This window comes from Corvus brachyrhynchos, unplaced genomic scaffold, assembly GCF_000691975.1.
Source record: "Corvus brachyrhynchos isolate BGI_N302 unplaced genomic scaffold, ASM69197v1 scaffold83, whole genome shotgun sequence".
NCBI lineage: Eukaryota > Metazoa > Chordata > Aves > Passeriformes > Corvidae > Corvus > Corvus brachyrhynchos.
Window position 1 is genome coordinate 13,206,531 of NW_008238464.1, and position 18,266 is coordinate 13,224,796.

Consider the following 18,266-nt stretch of genomic DNA (forward strand, 5'->3'; position numbering starts at 1 on the left):
TGAGAACTACATAGTGAAAAATTTCAAAATAAGTGACTGACCACAACACCCAGAATGATTTTCACTTACCAAAATCAATAAAGTAAATTATATTATTCAGGTCTTATACACAAGTAACAGGGAAAAGTGTCTGACAGTATTATGAACAGCATTATTCATATCTGTGCCACCACTAATGGTCTGAACTGTTTAAATCAGACATATGAGACCTGATCCCTCAATCAGTGAGTGATGTGAATTTTTCAGCTACATTTGTGTAGCACCCCTCCCCTAAAAACTCAGACAAGACAAACTCCATGTCACATATGTTCATGTTGCATCAGGAACATGGATATTATATTTCAGATGTTAAGCAAAATAGAGTTTAAAATAATATAGAGGAGAGAGAGGAGAATATAAACAACTCAAAGCATAATACTTCACCATCCACTTGAGATTATCCGATAAACACCTTTCTTTACTTTGAGTCAGACCTGGGCTCAAGGGCTTGAAAAGATTTCTTCTGTCTAGTTTGAAGATAAATATCACCCTGTTGTAGCTGATGAAGTATAGCAGTTCTCACGACCAGATGCTTGTTTGGTAAAGATCCCCAATACATAGAATGGTGCTTGTTCTCAGGACAAAACATTTTGAACACACAATCTTTTAAGGCATTCCCACATGTATATTTTTATTCTACTACTTCATATATTTGAAAATGAGGGCTTGCTTTCAACTGAAATATTTCAGAAGCAAGTATTTGTTTATACCAGTAAAATGACGTTGTAAAAATATGTAGTTAAGATATAGGGGAAAAGGGTGTCTGTTTATGATCAATGTCATCAAACCTCCCTTAGGTTTCCTATCTGCCTTTCTCAGATGGTTGGGGAGTGGAAAGGAGTTCTGTGATGGTACAGCATCTGGAACAGGCTGACTTCCAGGACAACTGGTTGGTGAATTGGTTAGCAAAGTACTCTTAGGGAGAATGCTTCCAAGAATCAACAAAACCACATTTTTGCCAATCTGGCATTTGACAACACTGTTCTCTCACAACCCTCTTTGAAGACGCTTCTTTATCTGTCAAGCTGGACACACCACTATGGACATAAATCTGGACATAAGGATTTTTGGTGGGTTTTACCTGATGTATTTTAAGTTAGGACCATGTCTGACAATTAAACTAATAGTAAGGTTGCATTTCCAAGGGGGAAGTGGTGAATAAATTGTCTGACACAAGCCACAGTTTTCCTTAGAGAAGAAAATATAGATGCAGAGACGTATCTGAGCTCTCAAATTGGGATCTTTTGGGTTTTTTTCTGACTCAAGAGACAGGATGTATCTTGGAATCGTTTTGATTATGATACTGTTTATAATACAGATGGGAAAATTGAAGGCAAATTAATTTTTTCACTTTCTTACTGTTATATCTTTTATTTTCAAAAAAGACGTGACAATATATGTTTTTTATATATCCAGTTTTTGAGAAGTAAGTTCTCAGTAGTCTTTAAAAAGCAGATCCATTCAATATGTTTCTAGCGACCTTGAAAATATAGGGTGTTCTTTCTGCCCATCATCTTGAGTAAACAAAAATGAAGCTACAGTCACATAGCCAAAAGGTGCCATTTGTAAGTGCCCATGTGCGCTGTGACATTTCCAGTGCTCAGTATGCTGCCATCTCCTTCCTGCATCAAATTTCTCTCCCTTTCATCTCCAAAATACTCAGTTAAAAATCAGAATTTGATGGATGCAGTTCTTCTAAATGATAGCCTTGTTCTTCAAAGTTTGATTTGTTTTCCTTAACAGAGTTGTACAACAGGCTTCATATTTTCCTGCAGCATAAATTTGTATAAATTCTAAAATAATGAGGCCTTAATGGAACATAAAATGATTACATTGCTGTAGGTAGCTCTTTGCTGCCAGCCATTCCTTAGAGTCTTTGCCATGCATGGCTCATTACACAGGAAACAGTTCCAGTTTTCTTGCGCCCTACCCCCACTTTGTATGTACTATTCCTTCATGGAGCATAATATCTGCCTTTTTATTCCTGGATTTTAAAACATCAAACTGCTAAAAACATTTTAGTATTTCTTGGAATTACGGGCATTTAATCACTACATTCAAGCGGCCAAACAGATCGGGTGATATATGGTTGGTTGAACAGGCAACACTTGTTCATCTTTTTCTCAGTGTTATGAATGCAGGAAAAACATAAGGTGTCAGTTTGGAGGCTATAAAGAAAATAGCAGTCAAGCAAAACTTCAAAAAGAGTTTTAGCCATTGAAACCCAGCAGCCGAGGGCAACAAAAACTTCCCATGGATTAAAAATTCATAGAACTGGCAAATCTTTTGTAGAGACAAGGGGTAAAGTTCATGCGTTTCATAGCTTCACTAACTCCAAGAAACAACAGTGCCTTTATGTACTCCTGAGCTTTTCTATAGAAGAGATCTTTCCATGGTTAGCCGAGATAAGAATTAATGCAACACGCATACAATACTCCCATACTTCAGAGCAGTGTAACGTCCTAAACACATTCATATGCTTGGTCAGCAGATATTCCACAGCTTTGGTTGAGTTACAATGTTTTAACAGTAAAAACCTGTTCCCCACCTTGAAGAAACACTAGCTGCCTTTTGCAGTTCAGCTTCCTGTTAACCATGGAAAGAAACAGCTCTGCTCAAAACGGGTGCCTGGGAAGACAGAGCAAAGTCTGAATAATCAGGCCCCAACAGGGGTCTGGCAACAAAGCCCAGAGAGGAAGTTAAAAGGATTAGCACTATAACACTGTTTAGTACTCCTCTCTCCCAACCTGACCCAAACCCATCTTCCTCCTGCTAAGCCTCCCCTTCATCATTTTTACGGTGCTCAGAATACCCAAGTTCACTCGTGTATAACTTAACCTCCTCACTTGAGGGACAGTCACACCATTGTGCACTGTGAGCCTCTGAGCATGGCTTGCTCATTAGTTGTATCTGCATTGTTAGCACCCTCACTCAGGAGGAGCCTGGCTGGGAAAGCTGCATTAGGGAAATGAGCAGTACAAATGCTAATTCAAGGATATCTGTGCCCTTGTAAAGCAGAAACTGTGCTTGCTGTATGTCTTCCTGGTAGTGCTTTAGTTCAGGTCATGAGAACACTTTTAAGCAACCTCCCAATCCTCTCCATTAATCAGGCTTGGATTCATATCTCTGACTAATGCTGGAGTGCATGAAGTCTCATCCTCTCAGAAAAAGCACAGATGATGAGCTCTAGATGAGCACTTAATAATGACCTTCTGCTGCTAATGAAGTCCTCAGGCCCTGACTATAAGGAGTACAATATGGGAGCAAAATGTGCATAGTCTGGATATTGGGTTCCTTTCATCAACCATTTCATTCTCCTGATCTGCTGTTAGTTAACTGGGCCAGCATGACTTCTTAATGTGTACACAGGCACTGAGCATGCCAAAAGCTTCTCACCTTCAGGAAAATCTGACCAAGAGTTTAAGTGTGGGCAAGATTGGGAAGTGGGAAATGTGGAGTTTCAGAAATAGAGTATACAGGAAAATGTGAAATAATGGGAATGAGTGGAAAAAGATATGAGATATTCATGACTGCAGTCCTGGTTTATGAAGATAAAAATGTGTTGTATGAAGAAACAACATTTCCTTCCACAGGTAAGGTTCCCATTAGGATTTCTCCAGGGTGTAATACAGGTCTCAACCATAATTACATTCTGGATGGGAGAAATGCTTCTGAAGTCAACATTTTTGAAATTAAATTGTCAGTTTGTGCTGTCACTCAGTTCACTGTGACTAAATACCATTGAGCACTTAAAAGGAGCTGTAGTGTGAATTCTGGTGAAGAAATCCCTAGCTGCCAGGAGACTGCACTACCACTCTGCTAACCTTAGCTGGTTGCCCTCTCTATAAAGTCTGAAATTCATCTCACCTGACTTTAGATCAGAAAAACAACATAAAGCAAGACTTTGCTGCATATTTTATAGAGCCATCTTTGAATGGGCTATGATAGATGTCAGGTAAAACAAAGCCCCCTCTAAATGTTGCTAAATTTCAGTTCATCTGATGAAGTAGAGGTGTCCAAAATACAGGAGTCTACAGATGACAAGATCCTTGTAATCCTGGGATCTTTTCCTACTCAACAGGCTTTTCAAGGAAGCAAATTATCTTATAGTTTTGTATGGTTTTAGTGCAAAGAAAAGTCCTATTGCTGAAGTACCTATATCCACAGACTACAAAAGAAGCCAGTAGAAAATGGGCTAAGACATAGGTATCCCCATTGTCAGTGACTATATTGTCAGAAGACTCCCATCACAAAAGTGCAGTATATCCAGAGAATTTTCAGTTAAATCAGTACACTTCCTGGAATGCAGTCACGCATTGTTTAATTAAGATTAGAATGCCTTATTAAAAGAGAGAATCTCATAACGTTGCTTAAAACATGAACCTAAATTAAAAAAAAAGGAAAAAAAAAATCATAGAATCATAGAATGAAAGTTTTTCAACCCAAACCAAAGATCAAGCAGTCCAACACCCCTGCTATGGGTACCAACATCAATAGATGACATTGCTCAAAGCCCCATCTGGCCTGACCTTGAACACTTCTAATGATGGAATATCCACAGCTTCTCTGGACAACCTGTTTGAGTATCTCACCCTCCTTATAAAAAATTTCTTCCTTATAACCAACCTAAATCCACCCTCTTACAATTTAAAACTGTTGCTCCTTGTCCTATCACCACACACCCTTGTAAAAGAGACCCTCTTCAGGTATCTTGTAGGCCCCCTTTAATTTATTGAAAGGCCACAATAAAGTCTTCTCTGAGCCTTCTTATTCCAGGCTGAGCAATCCCAATTCTCTCAGCCTGTCCTCACAGCAGAGGTGCTCCATCCCCCTGATCATTTTTGTGACCCTCCTCCAGATCTGCTCTAACAGGTCCAAGTTTTTCCTGTTTTGAGGACCCCAGACCTGGATACAGTGCTCCAAGTGAGGTCTCACCAGACAAGAGGAGCAAAATCACCTCCATTGACCTGCTTTTGATGCAGCCCAGGAAGCAGCTGCGCATCTGAGCTGCAAAGACACATTGCCAGTTCATGTCCAGCTTCTCATCCACCAGTATCCTGAAGTACTTCTCAGCCTTGCTTTCAATCTATTCATCCCTCAGTTTGTACTGATACTGGGCATTATCCTGACTTGATTAAGTCCACATTGGTCTACTCCTCAAGCCTGTCAAGCTCCCTCCGGATGGTATTCCTTCCCTCATGCATATCAAATGGGTCACTGAATTTCCTGCAAATGTTTAATTATAAGCAAATGCCTAGAAACAGATTCTTTAAAAATCTATGGACTATCACATTTGGATTGCCTGTTGAAGCTGGTTTTAAAAGGTACGTCTTTTATAGGCAGCACAGTCTTTTGCTGTCTGATTTTGTAAATAGTATTCCTATCTTACAAAACCAAACACTTCATTTTAATCTTTTTAAATAAGGGTATGGGGGAACACAACAAACTAAGAGTACTATTTGATTTAAGGCTAGTGTGAGATTTTTTATTTTCTTTAAAATGCCAAACCTACTGAACATGCTTTTTCTCTACACCCTGTTTCCTCATGCTGTATTAGACCTTGCTGAAACACTAACACAGTAATCCTTCACTTACCCTAACTTCTCAGAGAACAGCAAATGTTCAATATTATTTTCATAATTCTGTATTGTTCTGCCTAGACCAAACCTGTTACAAAACATCTTTTAACACAATCTATTTAAAGCCTTCCATCAGTTTTCTTCCTTAGTTAAGTGAATATCCAACACAGCACCAGGAGTTTTCAGTGCTCTGTGTCAATCCATACATCATTTGAAGACAGATTGCACAGATGATAAAGATTAGTTATGCAAGTATTTTTGGGAAAGGCATGACTGCAGGCCCCTTCTTTTACATCTCTTCCCTTCTCTGATAAAAGTAATAAGCCACAGATTTAGACACACATCTAAAATCCAGTTAAGTAAGGTAGATAAACTCAGGTTCAACTAAGGTATTTAAAATTCTCACTCCATTGTTTTTTCACACCAGTTTTCAGACTGAAGTTCCTGTGTTTGTTCCTAAGTTTTGTTGGGGCAATTGCTGTGGTTTCTGCATCTGAGCTGCTCCCTCATGCTTTCCACTTAACTGCAGGAAGACTTTGCTGAACTACTGGGCACTCTGGAGAGAAGAATAAACAGGTATTAGAAAATTAACAGCACAAATTGATTTGGACTGTGTCCTTCCCCTGAGGTGAATAAGGGACATATAGTGGCTGACATGAAAGTAGAACTGCCTATGTTGTTAGATTCGGAGAGTTGGAGGTCACCACCCAAATAAGCTGAATAATAACTTTCTCAGTTGCAGTGTGGACATATGGAAAGGTAACAGGCCACAGACTGACAAGTTCAGGATTCCAGCCTCAGCACATTTGCATTTAAAAGATAAAGATAAATCTGCAAAATATTAAAAATACGACCATGTACCAAACCTTTGAAATGATGCTTTAAACCACAGCCAAGATTTGGCATAGCAAAACATCTGTGAATTATTCCATCCACTGAAATAAAATGCTCTGAATCTTTGGAAAACGTGGTCTATGCATTTTACATGCTCAATGTTAAACTGATAATACATCTGGAGTCTGGGCATAAATTTCCCAGGTCAGATTTGGGGATTTAGACTGTTTTACGGAGCAGCCTTTCTTAGTATGAGCATTGTCCACTTCCTACTATCATTGAATAACAATTATTTTCCCCAAATAAATTTCTGCTAGGGTAATAACACTAGCAATTTATCTCCCTTATTCTGAGCTATTCTGGAGGCTTTTATGGTTTTTGATCTTTTATACCATCTCCCTTAAATATTTTCTGATATTCTATGACTCATTTCACTATTTTTATAAATAAGATTTGGAGAGTGGATGTTCCTCGTACCCTTCTGAGTGATGGGAATTTGTTTTGCCCATTCTCCTTACCTCTATCTGTCAAACTTCTGCCCATATGAAAAAGTAGTGTGGCAAGAAGTCTCTTAATTCATGCAAACAGATTTATACAGAGAACCTTCCTATATTTCCTTTTTTAAAAAATGGGAGTCTTTCAACAACAATAAAGTAGAAACAAAACCCCCAAATACAGTAGTTTACCTATGTGCCAATTTACATCCTCTTCCTGAAACAAGAGTTGACAAGTCCAACATGTGTGACCAGTAACTGCTATTCAAAGCTAAGCTCTGGAAATGGTGATTGACATGGAGCCGGGCATTCCTTTAGCCAGGGGAATTATCAACTACAGACCAGCCAAAATAAACTCAGAAATTTCCTCTGGGTGTTAATCACTCTGAGTATCATTCTTTCCCACACACTGGGCAAAGATTCTTGACCTTCTGATTTGGAGCAAAATCCCTCCATTAATCAAATAATTTGTCCATTATCACCTGAAGACATATGCAACCTTTTCACCCTACACAAGAAAGACCACATTAAGTAAATAAATCTCTATTGTAAATATGAGCAAATCCCCAAGCTTGTTTCATTTCCTGCAGTGCATGTGCCATCCCAGCACTGCTTAGTGTGGATCTGCACAGCATAGCACATTAACACATCTTTTAAGTCTCCAATGGATGTCTTTGCACAGAACTTCCACATGAAACAGTCCAAAGTTAGGAAAATTAATTATCATTGACCTTTCAGCTATAATGGCTGGACTTACGCCTGGCGGAAGTACAGCATAGTGCATCTCTCCATATCATGATACCACTTAGGTTATATGCCTTTCATAGTACCTTCTACTGAGATAAAAGCGTCAAATGTCTTTATCACAAAAAAACAGCTTTTCCCATGGAACTGCAGTCATGAAATTGTGGGGGAAAGTTTTGGTATTGTCACTTCTGCAGGGTGAATCTTTATTCACACAGTGGAAGACCTACAAGCTCATCAGGAGTAATGTTCTTACAATTGGAACAAAGCCCTTTTTTAACAGCAACTTATGGTAAAAATTGTTCTCAGAATTTTTTACATTAATGCTGCCCCAGAAGTGCAGCTAACAAATTTCAGAAATGAAGATGCCTAAAGTTATTGGTATATTTGTCTTTTTAAAGGATTATGTGCACATCTAGCCCTCATGTGCATCTGATTTCAGCAGCTGGTAGAGAACATTTATTTGCCCTCAAGACTAAAACAGTCAGAAGCGTTGCAGTTTGATCAAAAGACTAAGCCTTATATTTTAGTTTCTTTTACAGACGTTAAAATACCCAACACCCCAGAATTCTCCTACAAATTTTAAAAAGACACTGCAAAGGAAAGCTTGCTAGGAAAATAGTTTTCCAGATGATTTATAAAACTAAACTCCATTGACCATCTCATTACACCTTTACACTGCGATGCAAATATGAAGAACACATACAACTGAGAATGGTTCTTTCAAGAAGAGAAAGGCCAGACAGTTTCAATGGAGGTTGTAAGTGTTTAACCCCCTTTGTAAGCCTTCAGAGGCCTTCTTTATCCTTCTTACCTTTCTGTCTTCTACCTTCCTTCTCTTTGTCTCCAGTTTTTGAAATTTCTGTACTATTTCTCTCTCTTTCATTTGTGTTTAGCAAGGCAAGTTCTGACTTTGTACCACTAAAAAATCCTGTTTTCATCCTCAAGATTTTCAAACAATATTCTTTCTCAGTTTCTGGATAAAGACTGCCTGCTCTGCTTTCCTAATGCAATTTGAAGAAGAGAGACCGTTAATCTTTTCCTTTTCTAAAGTCTCCTCCTGGCCTCCTCTCCCACATAGTTGTTTTCCCTCTGGGCCTCTCTCTGTCCCTCTCTTCTGTACTTTATTTTCTGAGTAACCTAGTCTAGTCTCAGGAATGCACCCTGATATTTTAAAATGTACTGCTCTCAAGAAAAGTAGAGTTGCTTCCCCTGCTATTTTGTAGGAATAGCACACAAACAGCCAGACCTCCTCTTTCCTTCCTTTCTCCTCCCCTTCTCTTACCTCAAGTACCTTAAAAAAGCGAACACACCTAGACATCCCTTGGAATAGCACCAACCAATGGCACAAACATCTGCCAAAAGATGTCCAGAAAGGCTAAAATAGATTTTCTATTTTAGGATTTTTCAAGAAAAAATTGCAATTCCAGTTCACTGCTACAAGGACAGGAAGAGAAAGGACAAATCAGTTTTCTTTGTCATGATCAAACATCCAGCTTTACACTGACAGTGCCAGGAGTTCTACCTCCCTGATGAGGTTAAATGCACATTTGAAAAAGGAGAGGGATTGAGACACCATTTCCCCTCTCCTTCCCCTGCATTTACCTTACAATTCTGAGAGGTATGGTGTTGTCCAGATATCTGGGGAAGGAGCAGAATGCCAAAAAACTGGGGAGAGAGTAGTGAGGAGGCAGTAATAGAAAACCTAGAGCAGTGCCATGGTGGGGGTCAACAAGGCTCAATACAAAGAGCTAAAAAAAAAATCATTGGACTAAGAAAGTGTACTGGAATTAGTCTGAAAACTCAAGGGAAAGTTAGGCAAAAAATCAGCACCATTGGTTATTAGTCTCTTTTGGTGCATACCTGCATCATCAGCTCAAGACAAATGGGGAAATAAAGTACATTTCTCCACAAACCCGTTTTCTCCAGTAACAGTTTCCAGATTTTCAAGACCAAAATGACACAATCTGTCTTCCTAAAGCTAACTCTTCCACAATATTTAGAGGTATAAATTCATAGAAACACACAATAAAAAACATCATGGAAATAGACAAATTAGACAAAATCCATGATCTAATACCGCAGGAGTTCTGGTCCAGAAAGACAGATGATGCTTGTGAAATAACTAAAGCCCTTTGTGAACAATCATGCAATAAGATAAAGTTAACCAGGGAAAATCTGGGGGCTTGTTTTTGTTTTGTTATGCTGGCCAGGAAGTCCCTCTTGGAGGCTCTAAAGTAACATTATCAACTAAGCCATAATGGAAGCTTAAACAAAGAGAAATGTAATGTTCTGCTCTTGGAAAGCATTAATCCCAAGCAGCAGCACAATCTGGGGACTGATGAGCTGAAGGAGCAGCTCTGCTGAAAGGGACCTGAGGGAAGTGGCAGGCTGTGAGCTGAATGGGAGCCAGTGGTGTGTCCCAGCAGGGAAGGCGGCCAGCAGCCTCCTGGGCTGCACCAGTCAGAGTGCAGTCAGTAAACCAAGAAATATGGCTATTTCAGTCTGCTTACAAGGTCACACCTGGAATACCGTGACCACTTGTGGCCCCTCAGCTGGAGAAGTTGAGAAGGGTCCAGCAGAGGCCACTGGGACTATTAGGGGGTTGGAGTACTTCACATGTGAAGAAGGGCTGAAGGAAACAGGTTTGCTCAGACTAGAGAACAGAAGGTTCAAAGGGGATCTAATCACACTCCTTGAATATCTAAAAAGTCAGTTATAGAGGAAATGGAGCTACTCTCTTGACAAGGATACCTGCTGACAGAACAAGAGGCAGTGGGCATGAGGTGCTGCAAAAGAAATTCTGTCTAAATTGAAGGAAAAAAAAAATCTTCCTCATGAGAGCAACTGAAGACTGGAACAGTCTGCCCAGGAATGCAGTGGACTCTCGAGCACTGGAAGTGCTCAGTATTGTTTGAGGAAATTGCTGTAGAGACCTGTGCTGAAGAGAAGGTTGGCCAGATGTCTCCAGAGTACTGTGAGAACTTTCCACGAATCCCTAACCATGCACAGTCATCCTAGCTATGTGAATTGTGTTGTCAGCCCACAGTCATCATCCTCCTCATGCTTTTACTGCTCTGCGGATATGTGATATTTATTTCCAGTCGTTGCTAATCCTTCATAAGCAGTTTACACATTAGTTCTGTTTAAAAGAAGGAGGCACATGGGAAGCAATAGCAGAATTCTCCCCTGACAGCTTCTCTTGCAGTCAAGACATTCAAGGAGAGTTAAATTGTTGGAGGATTTTTTAACCTTCAGTAACAAGGCTTAATTAGGGATCAAGAGCAAATGTTACAGCAAAGAAGCAGCACCTCTGAACACTCATTCATATTGGGCTTTTGTTCCAATTAAGCTGGTTAACAAGGGATGCAAGAGCATTTGCATCTGAAATATGCTCAAAGAATTCAGATAGCTATTACAATTTTAAAATTTTTTTAAGCTGCAAATTCGGAGTAAGCAGGACGTTTTGAAGATTAGATGTATTTGTGCAGAAATGTTACAGAGGAAATGTACAAGAGGAACTTGTACAACTCTTACTTAGCTCATCAAAATATTTTGAAACTGAAAGGAACAAGCTCATGCTAAAACTCAGGAACAATTTTCTTATTATTTGAGACAATATGAATTAAAATAAAAATTGTAAAAAAAAAAAACTGGGAAAGAAAGCCTGATTTTACTTTCACTATCACCTGACCTGTTCAGTATTTGTCACAAATGTGCAAATTTACTCACAGATGTATTTGAACAACAATAAAAGAGTATTTTGAAGGGGGGATCCACCTGACCTCCCCAATAACACTGACTTCAGCAGAAGCAAAATCAGGCTTCAGAGCTGCCCATTTTGGATCAAGAAATGTAAGAAGCAAAAGGTGCAACCTTGCAATACCCTACATTTGTTAAACACAGTAAGGGGCATAGCTGTGAGGAGATAGGTAAAGTTAAGGAAGAGATGGAGCTTTCCTTAGCTAACATTTACCAAAATACTGTAACAGCAAATTTTTTCCATTAGAGCAAAGAACAGTAACATCTAATCCCCTGGCTGTTCCCTGATGTACCACAATGTGAGCACTGGCAAATGCAAAGTCTTGCCTTACAAGCCAAATGGTAGCAGAGGAAAAAACCAGTATAAACAGGAAGAAAAGAGCTTGTGATTTTGTTGAAGACTTAAAAAAACACCTCAGTTTTTCCCAGAGAAATACTGACGACTTTTTAATGAGACTTTACCTTTCAGGGAAGTATATAGTGTGGTTCCTTTAAGCCACTCTATTTTACTTAAGTGTCTAGGTAAAGATAAAAATGCTGGGTTTTAGCAATTAAAAACCTTTATGGGGAAGGTGTACATGGCTATATGAGTTAGCACAGTCATTTTGTATTTGTGAACTTTATTGAGTTTTAAATACAAAAGGGACAAGATACTTTTCAGAATTCAGAGCTATAATTTTGCTGTGACTAAATTCACTCCTTTTTGTTGCACCAAGGACACATATAAAAGGGAAACTGGTTTCAGGAGGTTTTTGTTTTGTATCAGTTTTTCCCAGATCTCTAGAACTAGCCTGAAGGATCCTTTTAGAGAGCAAGTAAATATATAAAATATTAGGACAACACTGCAATGCAAAAAGGATGTTAAATTGCTCATCCAAGGAGATGACATAACTAATACTGACATAATTTCCAAGCAGCAAAGCAAAACTAGGTCAAATCACATTGACCTATCTAATATAATAAGCTCTTTTTTTTCAGATTTTTACAATGTAGACTCTGTCTCCAGGCATTAATGTCCCCTGTTATCAATGTATAGTATTGTCACTCTGCTTTAATGTCTTATCACCATGTTGTGTTAATTAGACCAAAACAATACAGTGCACTTTTGAACTGTTCAAATCCCAGTTTGAAATCTCTGTCTAAATTATAATTCTGAGGTTTTCCAGTTAGAAATTAAGTCATTAACCCTTTACCCATTTCAATAGGTGCTGGTGGTGATGCCATAGTGATTTTTTGCCTTTTCTTTTATACACCTTTTATATAGCTTTTATGTATCCTCAGTGCTTTTAACATGCATACCTGTAACGCCTTAAGCCTGATAATTTAGCATAGTCCTAATATTCTGTTAAGCCAGGAGACGAAACATCCTGGAGGCCTCACAGCTGGGGCCAGAAAGTCCTATGCTATCCTGAGAAACCAGGGTCCTCTGTAGAACACATCCTGTAAACTAAGATAAGCCCATCCAGGCAGGAATTCCTCAGGATGGGGGGATATTGTGCTATTCATTTAAGATTCTCATTGGGAATCTTTGATAGATATTCTAATTTGCAAGGTCCATAAATTGTATATGCGACCTATTGTGCATTTTGGCCCATTCCACCTGGACGAAGCCACGCACCTTAAGGTCCTTAAATAAATACCGAGGTAAAAACCCCTTTTCCCTTAAATGGTGTTTAGTTCTTAAGTTTAAGACCAGGGAAAGGCAACAGTGGGATATGGTAAATTTTGACCTGTATAGTCAAAACTTGAGCTTTGTAATTTGTTCAAAACCTGTCAGTGAGGAAATGCATGCTAGTATCGACGGCATTTGATACAAGGCATAACCAAGGAATACATCTCTCGAGTATCACATGGACAAACCTGGTCTGTGTTTGACAGTGATATCTCCCTGCCCAAGAGCTTTATCCACATGCACTGCCCTGAAAGGAACAGTCCTTTTCCTTGCTCAGGGCAGCTTTTCCTTCCCCTACTCTTGTTGTTCCTCTGCACATCAGGTTTACAACACAGGTATTTTTCAGTGAGATTATTAACAGATTTGCGTAGGCTTCTGCCTACAGCCTCTTGCAATTCCATCAGGAACAGGAATATGAGTAGTAAGAGAGAGATCTGTCTGTATCCTTGCTTCCAGAACTGAGGTGGAACCAGAGACCAGGCTGAGGGCTTGAGACCTCACTACCCAGGGAGCCAGATCTGGTTACAAAGGAGGAAAAAAGCGGGGGCAGGAGACAGAGGCAGACCTTGGTGGTCCACAAAGGAGAAATCAATAGAGTGTACATATGCCGTGTAAAATACATCGATTTTGCAATAAGGGTATAATCTTAGGGAGAGAAGACCGGTACAATCCAATGATAAAATCAAAACTTTTGAAGCTTGCTTGGTGATGAAGAGTTCTTTGAAACTGGGATGCTGGCTGTTCTTATGATGGAGTGGCTGGATTTGGCAACTAAAATTCTAAATACAAATGTATGAAAATGTGTAGTGTTTCTCTTTTCCTTTTCTTTTCTTCTTCTTTTATATTTTTTTATGTCTCCAATTACCTCTCAGAAAGAAAAATCCCCAAAATACACAAAACAAGCCAAATTAAAAAAAAAACCAAACCAAAACCAAAACAACCAAGAAAACCCCACCCCAAACAAAAACCCAAACCACCAAAACAAAATGAAAAAACCAAAAGGAATCATATTTCCATATGGGATAACTACTGAAAAAAGAATAGAATTTTTTTGAGAACAATTTTGCTAAAAAATACTGATTTCTCAGGTTTTTTTAAAAGAAAACATCAGTCTTGGCTAGTGCCTCCAATAAAGGTTAAAAAAAACCAGGGGGGAGGGGAGGGGTGGTCTTATCTAAGCAAGCTCCCACTTCACCTGAGTCTACAAAGTTCGTCAGCTTGCCAGAATCACAAATGAGCGTGCCCTACCACTCTGGGGTGTGTGTGGGGAGGGGAGTCTCTCTGAGCTGCTGCAGCTGTTCAGTAATGAAATACCTGCAGACCAAAGAGACGAGCTTATGCTGTTAGTCATGGGCACCTGCTCGGACACTGGGTGCTGGGGGGAGGCTGGGGCCCCACAGGTGCACAGGCAGCACAAGGCAGCATGGGTGAAGAGTAATGGGAAGATGTTTTTGCCACCAAAGGCATGAGAAATATGTTGGCCTCCCTGTCCCAAAATGTGGAGTGACTGTTATAGCATGTCACCAGCTCCTTTCTGGGGCATAAAATATTCCTCCATAAATATTTTCCTTAAAGACTATCACACTACAATAAAAAAATCCTATCAGCCCTATGGATCTCCTCATTTACTGTCCTTTTATTCCTTTTATAGGAAGGAAACCTGGACTTTCTTTTATTTGTTTTACTATCTCAAAATCGTTCTTGCACCCAGTTATCTCAACACTTATGCAAGCAACAAAGTTGATAAAACTTTTGGGCCAAACAAATATTGCCTCTTTGCCAGCTTTTCTCTCCTCCCACATCCCCCTGGGAAGATATAAATACTAATGATAAACAACTGTTACATGGCAACAAATGAGGAAGAATTTTGAAGAATTAAGAACTATTTTTACTGTTTAGAAAAGAGATCAAAATCAGCTTCCCAGCCTTTAGCCCTTTTCCCAGCTTTCAGGCAGGCTGGATTCTGCACTGCAAGCCAGGGATCTCAGGAATATACAGCAATTCCTTACAGCTTGCTAAAGCATTACAAGCTCTAAGCTGCATGACTGTAATAAAGACTTTGAACCAAAAACAGGCTAAAGAACGAAATACCTTACGAAGTCTGAAATTCAGTTCAAACAAACTCCAGCGCACACCCAAAAGGCAATTAATACAGCTGTATGTGAATACAGGTCTGCTCCTTTCTCTCAGCTCAGACTTCACCCACAGACAAATAAAACTGTTTCGACAAAAGCTGAAGCATTTTTTGAGCTTCAGCATATTCCCTGAGCATTTACCACCACAAGCTCCTTGTTCCCAGCATTTCATTTTCCTTGACCCGAGCCTCCAGCAGATCCCTTACCTCTCGTGCTATTCTGTGGAGGGACTCTGAGGTCTGACAATTTTTTGCTGTGCTCAGAAGCTGTTGAAACCCTCTGTGGCACTGCCTGCTTCCCTGTCCCTTGCCAGTGGGGAAGCCCTGAGACCAGGCAGCAGTGGGAAGCCGGCAGCCAGCACAGCAGAGGGCTGGTCAGGCTGGAGGGAGGGAGCTGGAGACAGATCTCATCAAAGGCAGGAGGCCTAGTGGGGATCATAGAGACGGAGATACACATTCAAATAATTTAGGTGCTAATGGAAGCTTTAGGTTGGGTTCTGTTCAAGACATGAAATGAAGCTGAATTTTTATGTATTTCAGGCTTCCATCAATGCAGAACGTGGTGTTACTTAATAACCTGACACTGAAAAGCCAACATTATTTTAAAAGTATTCCACATAAAGTTAATGAGGAAAGTGACTATGGATATGTATTTTTATAGCCTTAGGTTGAAATTCTATCGTGGGAAGATTTTGAGAGCTTCAAGTCTGACCTCTACAGGTAGGCTGCTGAAATAGGAACAGGGATAGCAAGTTGTAGACGGAACTCTTAGAAATCAGGGAAAGGTAATGGATCAGATGCACTACTTAAAATCACATTATCATCACTGCCTCCTGAAGCCGTATTTTAAAAACACAACTATTGGTAGCATCATCTGCAGCAAACTGGCTCCTAGAAATGCTTCTTTTGCAAACTGCATAGATGGTGCAACACCACGAGAAAAAGCACATCCAGCATGAATATTTTTGCATTCAGGAGTGTAAACGGGTTATGCTTCTGCTTTTTATTATCCCTCCCCCTTCCTCACCAATCTTCCACATGATCTACTCTTGCAGAGCTACAGAAACAACCATTACTTTGAAACTGATAACATCCATTTACGTTTTGCAAAACTGATGTTTTTAAATGCCCTGACTGGTGCCACCTTTTTCTAATCAGAACCAACCACTCTAACAAACTACCCTTTGTCAGGGGATCCCATCCCCTCTGTTCCCACCAACCTACAGCACATGTTGCTATAGCTACCCTGCATGTCTATTTACCACACAAGTGATCAAAGGGAGCAGACAACACACATGCACAAGAAATCCTTGCCAGGCTTCCTACCGAGCAATGTCCAGCCACTAATTAACTGATACACTCCCCGCCTGAGGACTCTGGACATTTGTTTTCTTTATTCTGCATGATACACACAAAAAAAGGACAGCATTCTTCAAGACGTTGTTTCTTCCCTTACAGGCCAAACAAACAACAAAACATCCCAGGATGAACTCTATAAGATAATTTCCTAGTGCCAGGCAAAGGATTACAGAACTTCAGGCTAAGAATACAGATTTTCTACACAGGAAAGCATTAAGAATTTTAAAAGGTATGCAAAAGAAAATAGGAAATAAGAAACACATGCTAAGAACTTAAACATCTGAAAGGAAAGGGAGTGATTTTGAATTTTGCATATGTTTTGCACTGAAATGGTATACAGCCTTTATTCACTTGGTGAATTATATGCACACTAAAAGCCATATGACTGCAGACATGATAAGTAATTGTAATGGTTTTATGCGCCTTAGAAACACAGTTTTTCATTTTTAGGTGGCCTGTCAGTTAACAGTTGAACGTCTTTATGTGACAAAGGGCTCAAGACTGCCTCGATCAAAGTCAATGGTACTTCAATAGGAAGAGGCCAAAATAAGGAGCTGCATTTTTTTTCAATGACAATCCTGCGAGCTGCACTTCAGGGATACGTTGTGGTTGAAAGGGAATGAAAATGAAGTATTAAAATTCATCAAACATTTGGTTTTCTGTGAAGTAGGCTTAGGAAACAAAACAGAGCCCACAGTGCCCTCTCCAGTTCTGCAGCAAACTCAGGGAATCCAGCCACATAACTGTGTCCAGCCACAAAAACTCCACTACCTTCATAAAGGTTGAGCACCCCTTTAAGAGTTTCCATCACTTGCAAATTTCCTTACTTTATAAATAATAAACTGAACTCAGTACTCTGAAAAGCAAAAAAAAAAAAGTGTTACTTGCAAAGTTTTTTTTCTTGTCTGTTAGTTCTTTTTTTTTCTTGCAACCATGTTAGATACCTTTAAAAATTGCACTTCTGCTTCCTAACACTAGTCGTATAGCACACACAAATGTGTATATTTCCTGTGAATGCTTAAACTTTTCCCAGTACATTGTGATCAGCATAGTTTCCCAGATAGGATAGAAATGCTCCTATTTTGGTTGCTGGACCTTATGTGTGAGGTTATTCTATGATACAGCAAGAAGACACCTCTTGCTGAGGTTTTCAATGATCAGTTAAAAATGACTGCTTTTTTCTACTGTCTCGTTTACAAATCTCAATGCAATATTTACACCAGCCCCTGTGACCTGCTGGAGACTATTGGACTGGCACAGTAGTAAGGTAGGTTGAATCTTATCAACAGGCTGCATATTACATTTCTACAGTAATTTTTCCACTTCCACTGGGGAAATTAGTGTAATTCTCTTTCCATGTGCTATTGTTCAGTCGTTGTGGGTTGCCCTTGGGTCAGATCAGTCATCAGCACAGTACATGGTTTCATTCCAACACCTGCAGTACATTGCCACGTGCCTATGTACTTGATGGTTAACTCTGCAACACCAAATTGAGCTATAGCTCCCACCAAGAGCCTCTCAAAATGGGAGCACTCACTCCCAGAGCCTGAGAAGATGAAGAAGTTAACCCACTCCCTCCCAGCTGGTGTAAGGATGAGGAAGGGAACACAAGGGAAGGACAGAGAAAGCAGCAGGACAGATAGGGAAAG

At 39.7% G+C, this 18,266-nt stretch overlaps 1 protein-coding gene across 3 annotated transcripts in view; it reads right to left on the reverse strand.

The window, feature by feature from the left end:
• The window catches only part of MID1 (midline 1), a 171,406-nt gene that overhangs the window by 118,358 nt on the left and 34,782 nt on the right, over window positions 1-18,266 (reverse strand). Inside the window, exon 1 of one of the 3 annotated variants that reach the window (XM_017737160.1) lies at window positions 15,466-15,578. The exons of the other annotated variants lie outside the window; for them this stretch is intronic. The gene's annotated coding sequence lies outside the window, so the exon portion shown is untranslated. Of the gene's footprint in view, window positions 1-15,465; window positions 15,579-18,266 lie in introns of those variants that run through there. 3 annotated transcript variants of the gene reach the window in all.